Source organism: Stomoxys calcitrans, chromosome 3, assembly GCF_963082655.1.
Source record: "Stomoxys calcitrans chromosome 3, idStoCalc2.1, whole genome shotgun sequence".
Taxonomy (NCBI): Eukaryota; Metazoa; Arthropoda; class Insecta; order Diptera; family Muscidae; genus Stomoxys; species Stomoxys calcitrans.
In genome coordinates, this window is record NC_081554.1 from 107,731,628 (window position 1) to 107,745,855 (window position 14,228).

Sequence of the window (14,228 nt, forward strand, 5' to 3'; positions counted from 1 at the left end):
TTAGGTACACCATGGCAAACTTCATTGGACGTCTAGCAGAGTTTTTGAAAGTTTGTGCATTTGGGTACTAAAAAGGTACCAAAAATGTACGAAATGAGTGAGCTTTGTACAGGGCGGATGGATAGAGCTAGAAATTAGAAAATTGTCTTTTTTAGAACCTGTCTACTGAAAAGGAAATTGGAAAAATAGTACTGGTAACGGGAGAAAACGTACGTTTAGTACCGCAATTGGTACCATTTGGTACTTTCTTTACAGATGGAGCTAGAGGTCTGAACGTGAACGGGCGGTCGAAAGATTTTTTTCAAAGTTGTAGATTTAGGTACTAAGACATACAAAATGGTACATTCTCTACGAATTGAGCTAAAGGAATGAAAATTTGGAATCGGGTACACCTTCACATTAAATATAGGGCGGCTAGAAAATTTGTTTTCAATTTGTGAATTTAGGTACTAAAACATACAAAATGGTACATTCATTACAGAGTGATTTTAAGCTCTCAAAATTGGGATACTGCTAGCTGTAAATAAATACAGTCGTGAAAAAAAACAATAATAAAGTTTGTTTGTTTATTTGTTTCCTTGTCTTAGTCTACAAATATGGAAACCCCTGCTTTAAAAACTAAATAGTATAACTGCAGAGTCTAGCTCCATTAAATTCAATGTTGTTAGTTTTAGTACATAAATATACGAATATCAGAAATATCTTCTAGTCACTCAATACATACTGTCAAAGTGTAACTGTATCCCGAATTTTAGAGCACCAGATGAATACAAAAGGAAAGTGGCATTTCGTTCGTTTTAATACCTAAATGTAAAAATTAAAAAAAAATCTAGTTGCCCACAATATACTCTCAAGGTGTAACTACATCTCAAATTTTAGAGCTTTATCCCACTGTGCATAAGATAACTATTTTCTACGTTCTAGAAATTAAATGAACGAATTTCAAAAAATCTTCTATTTTAAACGTTTATGTACCTATATGTACAATTTCCAAAAAGTCTTCTAGTCGCCCAATTCATGCTTTCAAGGTCCAATTACACCACAATTAGAAAGTTTTCTTCCACTTCTGGTACGATTTGTTACGACATACCGTATTTTTGTCAAGACGGATAGTTCGTATCAAGTTGCTTAATTCTAGCTGTCCCCGCTTGCTGTATGCGAAGGCAAGCTATTTCGTACTATTTAGCACTTTTTCATACCAATATGTACGAATAGAACATTTTGTCACCCATTACTATTCGCATCGTTTGGGTGCTGGGCCATAACAGAGCAAGGGGGAATGAATAACTAGACGATTTGGAAGGCCAGAGGACTGCCGTCAATAAACTTGGTTAACCCAAAGCCTTTCGGGTCGACGCAGTCCGAGTAAAAGGCGTCGGCTACGAATCCGCATGCAATCCTGTGGAATAGCGCAACGGTCGGTAGGAAGATGAAAATCCTATGAGGAAATCCTGATTGTGAGAAGACGAGGCTAACAGGACATATAGGACTACGAGCTCACTTATGCAAAATCGGTACGGCAAGAGATAGCATGTGTAGGGTATGTGGGGAAGATGATGAGCCGTTGGAGCATTTCCTATGTCATTGCTGCTTACAGACACCGGCACTTGGGTGAGGACACAATGCCAGACATAAACCAATTAAGGGTGTGGTATAGAAAACAATTAGGGATTTTGTAAGTAGCACGGAATTCCTGAATTAAGTTTTTTTTTCGAGGTTACTTTTTAGTATTTAGAAGACACAACAAGCCAATAACAAGCTTAAGTGTATGTCCATAGTGTCATGGGGCGGATGAATGTCCGCATCCTCTTTTCAACCTAACCTAGTCACCCATCATATTTTTCCTAGTTGTACCTACATGCCAAATTTCAGACCTGTAGCTCCTTCTGTAAAGAAAGCACCAAATGGTTCCAATTTTGGTACCAAAATGTACAAATTTTAAAGAGATAATTTAGACATCTAACACATTTTGCGTACTTATGCCTACATGCAAGTTTTCAAACCTCTAGCTCAATCTGTGCAGAAAGTACCAATATTGGTACCAAAATTTTCGATTTGTGAATAGATGATTTAGTAACCCATCATATATTTCCTAGTTGTACCTACATGCCAAATTTTAGACCTCTAACTCCATCTGTAAAGAAAGTACCAAATGGTACCAAATGCGGTACCAAACGTACGTTGTTCCCATTACCAGTACTACTTTTCCATTGCTTTTTTTGAGAGAAATTTCTAAATTCGTAAATTGTTGGTACTGTTTTTACTACCTAAATGTAAAAATTTCCGAAAATCATCCAATTAAGTTTGCCATGGTGTACTTAAGTCTCAAAATTCAGAGCTCTATCTCGCTTTGCAAAGAAAGAACCAAGTAGTACCAACTGCAATACTAAACGTACTATTTCTCCCACTTCCGGTACTATTACAATATTGGAGCAAAATTTCATAATTCTAGCTTAAGCTTTTTAGGCTGGGCAGTGATAAGTCAGTCAGTAAATAGCGCGTGGCTTTTATATCTAGAGAAGAGAATATTAAAATTAATGTGCATTGGGCATTTTGAGCTGAGATTGAGGCATGTTTACTGCCCTATTTTAAGAAATGAAGGAGCAATGAGTATCGCATCTTTTGGAACCGATAAGCAGGCATATTAAAATAACAATTTTGAGAATTTGTGTGGGTAGGTGTAAAAGCATTTTCGATCAAGGAAAAAAATCGAAAATATGTGTTATAGCATGCATAATTTGAGAAGTTGTGACTGATGGTGGGTTGACTCCTAAAAAAGGTGTATTTATATGCCTACATGTTCGGAGTGATATGCGACTACGCCACTGGGTATTAAAATCGTATTTTTGGCCATACTTAAAAATTGGTCTTACTATTGATGTTTTTAGTAATTTTGGTACTACACATTCACTAATGCTAGTATAGATAATCGACGTTGTAATGTGAGCGAAAAGTTCTGAATGGTTTTGACGGGCTTTGGATTGGATTTCATTTAATCCTGCACCTTTTTTTATATTTAAAAATTTTTTCAAATGTTTGCTACTTCTAATTCGTTAGCTTGTTCAATATATATTGAGTTTTGTATTTTGTTTTCACGACTTCTCAGTGTTTTTAGGTCACAATTGTGTATTATATTCATATCGACTTCATTAAATTGTATTGCAAAATGATCTATCACATGAGATGTTAAAAGATCTGCAATAAACAAAGTTAGTTATGTTCAATAATACTACGTTTATGGCTAACATTTGATATGCTGAAGTGAAACGTTATACGGTTACAATGAAAGGAAAACTTGATGATAAAAGTATTTTGTTTGTCGTAGAAATGTCCCAAACGTTTCATATTTTGCGTGTACATTCTGCTTATATGATGTTGGGAAATTTTCCTTCGAACTTTATTAAACTCGATCTAAAATCTGTTTTCGGAAAGATGTCCGTTGAAAAATAAACCCAACTATTGCCGTATATGCTAATAAGTTGTATGATGTCTCATAAAAAAAGTGTGCTGACTAATAGGATTTAACAAAAAATTTTCCTATTAAAATCAACGATGCTTGCAACTGAGTGATCGATTTCGACCCTGAATCATCATGATCTCCGTATCAATTACTTTAAATAAAATTTGTTTAAAATGTAAATTAATCAAGGTGATCATTTCAGGGTTTCAAAAATGTGTTTCCAAAAGGTATGTCTTTGATGTTGAATCTACAATATGATCTTAAGAGTATTTTCATTTGTAGCGCAGCAAGAAAGAAAATTACTCCACTTCATATATTTATACCAAATAAAGGGTATGCAACTATTACGACAAAATACACCTGCCCAACAGCTACTCTAAAGTAATCGTCGATTGCCATAAGAATAAGTTTTCAATGTAAGCATAATTGCAGCCTACACTGTTTTCGGCGAGCCTCCCGTTCATTCACATTTTTTGCTCTAAATCTGTTAATCTGTAATCGGTAATCTGTTTCTATTACAAATAGAAAACAAAACAATTAAAACGGCGTTAAGTTCGGCCGGGCCGAACTTTGAATACCCACCACCTCGAGTATATATACACCACTTTTCGTCAAAATCCGGTGAAAAATGCATAATTTATGCCCCCAAAGCAGCTTTATCGACACGGATATTGAGTGGTCTAATAAGTACAAATCGTTGTTAAATTTTTTAGAACAAAATATTCGTCTTTTTGGTAGCCATATCCAAATATAGACAGATTAGAACTCACTATGTCAAATTTCTGCGAAATCGGATTATAAATGTGCCTTTTATGGGGCCAAGACTTTAAATCGAAAGATCGGTCTATATGGCAGCTATATCCAAATCTGAACCGATATGAGCCAAATTGCAGAAAATTGTGAAAGATACTAACGCAACTCACTGTCCAAAATTTCGGAAACATGTTTGCGTTAGTATCTTTCACAATTTTCTGCAATTTGGCTCATATCGGTTCAGATTTGGATATAGCTGCCATATAGACCGATCTTTCGATTTAAAGTCTTGGCCCCATAAAAGGCACATTTATAATCCGATTTCGCAGAAATTTGACATAGTGAGTTCTAATCTGTCTATATTTGGATATGGCTACCAAAAAGACGAATATTTTGTTCTAAAAAATTTAACAACGATTTGTACTTATTAGACCACTCAATATCCGTGTCGATAAAGCTGCTTTGGGGGCATAAATTATGCATTTTTCACCGGATTTTGACGAAAAGTGGTGTATATATACTCGAGGTGGTGGGTATTCAAAGTTCGGCCCGGCCGAACTTAACGCCGTTTTAATTGTTTTGTTTTCTATTTGTAATAGAAACAGATTACCGATTACAGATTAACAGATTTAGAGCAAAAAATGTGAATGAACGGGAGGCTCGCCGAAAACAGTGTAGGCTGCAATTATGCTTACATTGAAAACTTATTCTTATGGCAATCGACGATTACTTTAGAGTAGCTGTTGGGCAGGTGTATTTTGTCGTAATAGTTGCATACCCTTTATTTGGTATAAATATATGAAGTGGAGTAATTTTCTTTCTTGCTGCGCTACAAATGAAAATACTCTTAAGATCATATTGTAGATTCAACATCAAAGACATACCTTTTGGAAACACATTTTTGAAACCCTGAAATGATCACCTTGATTAATTTACATTTTAAACAAATTTTATTTAAAGTAATTGATACGGAGATCATGATGATTCAGGGTCGAAATCGATCACTCAGTTGCAAGCATCGTTGATTTTAATAGGAAAATTTTTTGTTAAATCCTATTAGTCAGCACACTTTTTTTATGAGACATCATACAACTTATTAGCATATACGGCAATAGTTGGGTTTATTTTTCAACGGACATCTTTCCGAAAACAGATTTTAGATCGAGTTTAATAAAGTTCGAAGGAAAATTTCCCAACATCATATAAGCAGAATGTACACGCAAAATATGAAACGTTTGGGACATTTCTACGACAAACAAAATACTTTTATCATCAAGTTTTCCTTTCATTGTAACCGTATAACGTTTCACTTCAGCATATCAAATGTTAGCCATAAACGTAGTATTATTGAACATAACTAACTTTGTTTATTGCAGATCTTTTAACATCTCATGTGATAGATCATTTTGCAATACAATTTAATGAAGTCGATATGAATATAATACACAATTGTGACCTAAAAACACTGAGAAGTCGTGAAAACAAAATACAAAACTCAATATATATTGAACAAGCCAACGAATTAGAAGTAGCAAACATTTGAAAAAATTTTTAAATATAAAAAAAGGTGCAGGATTAAATGAAATCCAATCCAAAGCCCGTCAAAACCATTCAGAACTTTTCGCTCACATTACAACGTCGATTATCTTACTAGCATTAGTGAATGTGTAGTACCAAAATTACTAAAAACATCAATAGTAAGACCAATTTTTAAGTATGGCCAAAAATACGATTTTAATACCCAGTGGCGTAGTCGCATATCACTCCGAACATGTAGGCATATAAATACACCTTTTTTAGGAGTCAACCCACCATCAGTCACAACTTCTCAAATTATGCATGCTATAACACATATTTTCGATTTTTTTCCTTGATCGAAAATGCTTTTACACCTACCCACACAAATTCTCAAAATTGTTATTTTAATATGCCTGCTTATCGGTTCCAAAAGATGCGATACTCATTGCTCCTTCATTTCTTAAAATAGGGCAGTAAACATGCCTCAATCTCAGCTCAAAATGCCCAATGCACATTAATTTTAATATTCTCTTCTCTAGATATAAAAGCCACGCGCTATTTACTGACTGACTTATCACTGCCCAGCCTAAAAAGCTTAAGCTAGAATTATGAAATTTTGCTCCAATATTGTAATAGTACCGGAAGTGGGAGAAATAGTACGTTTAGTATTGCAGTTGGTACTACTTGGTTCTTTCTTTGCAAAGCGAGATAGAGCTCTGAATTTTGAGACTTAAGTACACCATGGCAAACTTAATTGGATGATTTTCGGAAATTTTTACATTTAGGTAGTAAAAACAGTACCAACAATTTACGAATTTAGAAATTTCTCTCAAAAAAAGCAATGGAAAAGTAGTACTGGTAATGGGAACAACGTACGTTTGGTACCGCATTTGGTACCATTTGGTACTTTCTTTACAGATGGAGTTAGAGGTCTAAAATTTGGCATGTAGGTACAACTAGGAAATATATGATGGGTTACTAAATCATCTATTCACAAATCGAAAATTTTGGTACCAATATTGGTACTTTCTGCACAGATTGAGCTAGAGGTTTGAAAACTTGCATGTAGGCATAAGTACGCAAAATGTGTTAGATGTCTAAATTATCTCTTTAAAATTTGTACATTTTGGTACCAAAATTGGAACCATTTGGTGCTTTCTTTACAGAAGGAGCTACAGGTCTGAAATTTGGCATGTAGGTACAACTAGGAAAAATATGATGGGTGACTAGGTTAGGTTGAAAAGAGGATGCGGACATTCATCCGCCCCATGACACTATGGACATACACTTAAGCTTGTTATTGGCTTGTTGTGTCTTCTAAATACTAAAAAGTAACCTCGAAAAAAAAAACTTAATTCAGGAATTCCGTGCTACTTACAAAATCCCTAATTGTTTTCTATACCACACCCTTAATTGGTTTATGTCTGGCATTGTGTCCTCACCCAAGTGCCGGTGTCTGTAAGCAGCAATGACATAGGAAATGCTCCAACGGCTCATCATCTTCCCCACATACCCTACACATGCTATCTCTTGCCGTACCGATTTTGCATAAGTGAGCTCGTAGTCCTATATGTCCTGTTAGCCTCGTCTTCTCACAATCAGGATTTCCTCATAGGATTTTCATCTTCCTACCGACCGTTGCGCTATTCCACAGGATTGCATGCGGATTCGTAGCCGACGCCTTTTACTCGGACTGCGTCGACCCGAAAGGCTTTGGGTTAACCAAGTTTATTGACGGCAGCCCTCTGGCCTTCCAAATCGTCTAGTTATTCATTCCCCCTTGCTCTGTTATGGCCCAGCACCCAAACGATGCGAATAGTAATGGGTGACAAAATGTTCTATTCGTACATATTGGTATGAAAAAGTGCTAAATAGTACGAAATAGCTTGCCTTCGCATACAGCAAGCGGGGACAGCTAGAATTAAGCAACTTGATACGAACTATCCGTCTTGACAAAAATACGGTATGTCGTAACAAATCGTACCAGAAGTGGAAGAAAACTTTCTAATTGTGGTGTAATTGGTACCTTGAAAGCATGAATTGGGCGACTAGAAGACTTTTTGGAAATTGTACATATAGGTACATAAACGTTTAAAATAGAAGATTTTTTGAAATTCGTTCATTTAATTTCTAGAACGTAGAAAATAGTTATCTTATGCACAGTGGGATAAAGCTCTAAAATTTGAGATGTAGTTACACCTTGAGAGTATATTGTGGGCAACTAGATTTTTTTTAATTTTTACATTTAGGTATTAAAACGAACGAAATGCCACTTTCCTTTTGTATTCATCTGGTGCTCTAAAAGTCGGGATACAGTTACACTTTGACAGTATGTATTGAGTGACTAGAAGATATTTCTGATATTCGTATATTTATGTACTAAAACTAACAACATTGAATTTAATGGAGCTAGACTCTGCAGTTATACTATTTAGTTTTTAAAGCAGGGGTTTCCATATTTGTAGACTAAGACAAGGAAACAAATAAACAAACAAACTTTATTATTGTTTTTTTTCACGACTGTATTTATTTACAGCTAGCAGTATCCCAATTTTGAGAGCTTAAAATCACTCTGTAATGAATGTACCATTTTGTATGTTTTAGTACCTAAATTCACAAATTGAAAACAAATTTTCTAGCCGCCCTATATTTAATGTGAAGGTGTACCCGATTCCAAATTTTCATTCCTTTAGCTCAATTCGTAGAGAATGTACCATTTTGTATGTCTTAGTACCTAAATCTACAACTTTGAAAAAAATCTTTCGACCGCCCGTTCACGTTCGCTGTAGACAGAGATGAGCTCTTGTGTATTATGTTATACTTTCTGCTATAACAATGTACGAATTTTGAATAGATCATTTAGTTACCCTTCATATTTTTCCTCGTTGTACCTACATGCCAAATTTCAGACCTATAGCTCCATCTGTAAAGAAGTTATCAAATGATACGAATTTTGGTACCAAAATTTACGAATTTTGAATAGATTATTTTGTCACCCAACATATCCCTCCTTGTTGTACCTACATGCCAAATTACAGACATTTAGCTCCATCAATAAAGAAAATACCAAATGCTACCAAAATATTGGAATTTGAAATAAATCATTTAGTCACCCATCATATTTTTCCTCGTTGTATCTACATGCCAAATTACAGACCTGTAGATACAACTACAAAGAAAGTACCAAATTTTGTTACCAAATGGTACCAAAATGTACGAACTTTGCATAGATCATATAGTCAACCATCATATATTTTCTAGTTCCACCGACATGCAAAATTTCAGACCTCTAGCTCCATCTGTAAAGAAAGTACCAAATGGTACCAATTGCGGTACTAAACGTACGTTTTCTCCCGTTACCAGTACTATTTTTCCAATTTCCTTTTCAGTAGACAGATTTCTAAAAAAGACAATTTTCTAAATTCTAGCTCTATCCATCCGCCCTGTACAAAGCTCACCCATTTCGTACATTTTTGGTACCTTTTTAGTACCCAAATGCACAAACTTTCAAAAACTCTGCTAGACGTCCAATGAACTTGCCATGGTGTACCTAAATTCCAAATTCAGAGCTCTGGCTCAACTTACAAAGAAAGTACCAAATAGTACCAATTGTGGCACGAAACGTGCTACTTCTCCCACTTCCGGTACTATTTTGGAAAATTTTTGTTACCAAATCTTATTCGAAACGCTCTTTAATTTGAGCCCAAAATCATAATTCTAGCCCTGTCCGTTCGTGCTTGGTAAAAACACACAATTTCGAACTCTTTGGTTCTTTTTAGTACCTAAACGTATGAATACCACCAAATCCCATCTTATTCCGTGCCTATGATCCAATACCATCATATGTGCTAGATTTCATAATTCTACCTTTAGCCGTTTGGGCTGGGCGACGAACACGCTATCCTTTTATATATTTTGACAATGACATCTTATATATAAACTTAAATTTGTGTTTGTTTGTTTGTTTGTTCCGTATAGACTAAAAAACGGCTGAACCGATTACCTGGAAATTTTCACAGATTGTGTAGGTTGGTCTGGAAGGAAACATAGGCTATATAATTTTTTGATATCGGGAGGGGGCGGACCCTCCCCCTTATCCCAAAAGTACTACCCAACAATAAAAGTGGACCGATCTGGACAATATGGGATTCAAATGAAAGATATTCAAGAGTAAAGTACGAATTTCATAATAAAAGTTGGGTCCAAGTCCCTCAAATAGTTTTATTTAACGATCATGACAATATGGGACTCGAATGAAAGGTATTCGGGAGTAGATTACGAATATTGTCAGGAAGTAGGAATAGGCTTTATAATTTATTGATAACGGAATGGGGGCGGACCCTCCACCGTTACCCCAAAAACACCACCCTAAACCAAAAGTGGACCGATAAAAACAATGTGGGTATCAAATGAAAAGTATGCGGGAGTAGATAACAAATCATGTCGAAGTATAGGTGTCAACCCACCCCCACAAAAACGTCAAAAAATGGGCACATTAGCCAATCAAGGATGTATGGGACTCGGTTTGTTTGCTCCGAATAGACTGAAAAACGGCAGAACCGATTCTCTCGAAGTTTTCGCACAATGTGTAGGTTGGTCTGGAAGGAAACGTGGGCTTTATATTTTTTCGGTATCGGAAGAGGGACGGACTCGCCCCTTATGCCAAAAAAACACAACCCAAAATCAAAAGTGGACCGACCGGGACAATATAGTTATCAAATGAAAGGTATTGTAGAGTAGAAAACGAATATGTTATTAAAATTTGAGTCTAAGTACCCATCGGGCCGACCCAACCCCAAAACTCCCAGAATACGAATATGGTATTAAAATTTTTTTCCAAGTACCCAGCGGGCCCTTCAACCCAAAAACTCCTCTAAACAGGTATACTCGAAGTTCGGGACTCCAATGAAAAGTATTAGGCAGTAGATTACAAATATGGCATAAAACATTAGGTCCAAGTAATGGGAGGTCGCCCACACCAAATAGACCCAAATGGGCATATTAGCCGACCATAGCTATATGGGACTCAAATGAAAGGTATTAGGGAGTGGATTATGAATATGACATTCAAATTTGTGTTCAAGTCTAGGTGGCGCTTTTCCACCTAAAGATACGTCGTGTGGGTTATTTGACCCATTATGACAATATGGGACTTAAATAAAAGGTATTTAAGAGTAGAAAAAGTGTGAGATTTCTTTGCGGAAAATTTTTAAATGGCCATACATGGCATTGTACCTCGCAAATGCCGCCAACATTAAGGGGGAATAAACACCGCTTTGTCCGATGTTCTCGCCAGGATTCGAACGCGTTCAGCGTCATATCCTACAAAGGCACAAATTCAATATCCGCATTCAGGGCGATGCGTCCCCACACTACAAAGATATTAAAAAGTTATAGAAGGCGCAGCGGAGCTTGCCCGGTTCGGGTAGTAGTAAATAAAAAAAGTGTAAGTGTTAAAAAAGTGTAGAAATCACTTTAAAAAATTTGTTTAATATAAAAAATTGCACAGAGTTTTCTAAAATTATTTAAAAGAAAAAATAAAGCAAAAAAAAAAATTGGTGGCCGCGGGTTTCGAACCTGGGTTTGCGGTATAAATGGAGTCGGATTGTACATTAGCATTTTTACCCTTGCCGTATTACATGCACCTACGTCTGCCAGCAAACTGCAATGAAGGGGTATGTTGTCTACTAGAAATTTTTTGTTAAGTTAAAGTAAACCTTTTGCCGTTCATCACATTAATTGTGTGGTGGCTGAGCTGTTAGAGTATCCGCTTTGCGTTTCAAGGGACCTGTGTTCAAATTACACTGGCAGCAAAAAGTGGACTTCAAAAAAATGTTGAAGCGGTGTGAAAATAATAATTAACACGTGAAAAGGGCTCTTAAATAATATTGCCTAAAAATAAAATAGTGGTTCTCTCTATTTTTCGCTTTTTTAGGTCACACAAATATCATATTTTTCGCAGTGCTGCAAAAACAGCTTTAAGAGGCCTTATTCAATTGGTGCTATTGCAGAACACTATTTTTGTAGGACTCTTAATAGGACATATATTGCAGGCCCTTCAGCAGGCCTATATTGAGAAATAGGTGGTGTATGACATTGTGTCAATGACACACAATGTTATTTTGAAATGGTGTTTACAATTGTGTGGAAGTACTGGTAACTGCCCTTGCTGGTACATTCGTTTGCATGTATTTCGCCTCTTTCCGCTACTGGGTAACTATCGACCAATCTCTATTTTGCCTGCTGTGGAGAAAGTACTGGAAGATATTATGATAAAACGATTGGACAGTTTTTGAAAAAGATACAAAGTAATCAATAAAAACCATTACGGTTTTCAAGAAGAAAAAAATAAATAAAGTAAGCTTAGGATAGGTAAGGTTTAAGTGGCAGTCTGCCATCAGATTCACTGAGACGTTTTTATCCATTGTGATACCACAGGAACAGAAAAAGGAAAATGCCTTCTAGTTCCTACCGTTGAACATCCAGATCACTTTGAAAATTCCAATAACTTGTGAATGTTCCCATCTGCTAATCAAAGTAAAACTCCTTCAGACTGCTAGTGCGGGACACACACACAGAAGGTGTTCTATAGTCTCTTCTTCTTCGATGACCTCGCAGCTTCTTCAAACGCCTTTACTGGCAACCTTCAGTCTGTCAGCATGTTTTCCAATTAGACAGTGACTTGTCAAAACGGACATAATGACTGAGACGTCTATTCTAGCCAATGACAGCAAAGCGGTAGACCTCTTCAAGTCTAGATTAGGCCACATAATTTCGGAATGCTCACAGCCCCCTCTTTGTGACCACCTATCATTCGTTGTCTTTCGGGCCTGGTCCTGAAAACTTAACTTACATGTCGATAGAGGCATACCCACAGATTCCAGTGTACCTGGAGTGTGTAAGGTAGTTCCTAGTTTCGCAAGCTCGTCTGCTTTACAATTCCCTGGGATATCTCTGTGGCACCCAGAACAGGTGAATTTTGAACTGTTCAGCCGTCTCGTTGAGAGATCTGCGACAGTAGTGGGCGGTTTTTGTGTTCAGAAATACGTTCTCCAGGTATTTAATGGCTGCCTGGTTGTCTGAGAATATATTTATGACTATCGTATTTTTGACATTATATCTAAGTAATTCCACCACTTCCTTAATTGCTACACACTGCAGTGGTCGGGTAACCTTTTCGATATGACCAGTTCTAGATCTATGGAGTACACCCAAAACTTCTGTTACCAGTGATATCGTGGCTCCAATCGGATCTATCAGAAATAGTGGTACAGTACTTTTTATTAAAAGAGGCTCAGGTAGGGTGTAATCGACACTGCCTGGAACATCGGATATTGTATCAAGGACAACGCAGTGTCCCTAGCCGCCACATGACCAAAGGGAAAGCTCCACGGCAGTGGTAGCTGCAATATGTCAAGCCACAATCTCCTGAGGCATTCGATGGTGTCGTCCTCAGTGCGGCTGTGATGTACAAACAAGATATCCTTTGGATCTGGTTAAGTATTGAGCAGTAGGTGAAATTTTGAAGCGCCGTCCACCAGACCACAACTCCATAAAAGAATATAGGTCTGACAACTGCAGTATATACCTAATGCATGACTTTTGCCAATGGTTTTCTTGCAGGTGTATTGGGCAAGAGTTGCCTTTCTGGCCCTTTTCCAAATGTTGGACTTGAAGTTCAATTTCCTGTCCAGCAAAACTCCCAGATATTTTGCGCTTTCTGTAAATGGAACATTCTCTCCTCCCAAGGAGACAAGTGCCATGAATGCTGTGTTTAACGCAGATGCCTGCCATCACGGCCCAAGGCCCAAGGGCGAATACAGTGCGACTACCAACGCCCCCACATGTGGTAAACCACACCTGAGTACCAATTTGAACCCAGGTATTTGGACGTGTTGACCTCCTTGGTTAGGAGCGGACTAAAACTCCTTCCCATCTATGGGTCACGGTCCCCGGTTGAAAACTTAACTCCACGCCGAGATTATGCTCTACCTGCGATTTGGGTACAAACCACAGCCACCACGTAGCTCTCTACTGGGGCATCACCATTGCCAGGCTGAAACCGAAGTTCCAGGGGCTCCTGACACCCGTGGTACCAAATTAAAGTCTCCGGTCAGACTTCTTAGCCTTAAAAGACTACAACCAGTTGAACCCCACACAGTTCCGGACTGGTCACGTGGAAGAAAGTGTAAGAAAATATGCATCAAAACAACATACATCAGGACGATATACACAAAAACACAAATAGGACATGGCAGCCCTCACGGGCTACGCCACACATAGCCGCTTCAACAAGGCACTCACAATCAACGCGGCCACCGTCACGGATAACCGAACACAACCATAAAAGCTACGGGAAACAACGATGGACAAACGCCGCAGCATCATTATGGGCAAGGCAGGTGTTAGGCTATGTCATGCGTAGCACCAAATCTCTCGGTCGCGCCAGTACAGCAACACCTTGCTAGCGTGTATTCATGCCTCCTCTAAGTCTTGT

At 37.4% G+C, this 14,228-nt stretch overlaps 1 protein-coding gene across 6 annotated transcripts in view; it reads left to right on the forward strand.

Annotated features, from left to right (window-relative positions):
- The window catches only part of LOC106092193 (serine/threonine-protein phosphatase PP2A 65 kDa regulatory subunit), a 253,513-nt gene that overhangs the window by 11,930 nt on the left and 227,355 nt on the right, over positions 1–14,228 (forward strand). The gene's annotated exons all lie outside the window — the stretch shown is intronic.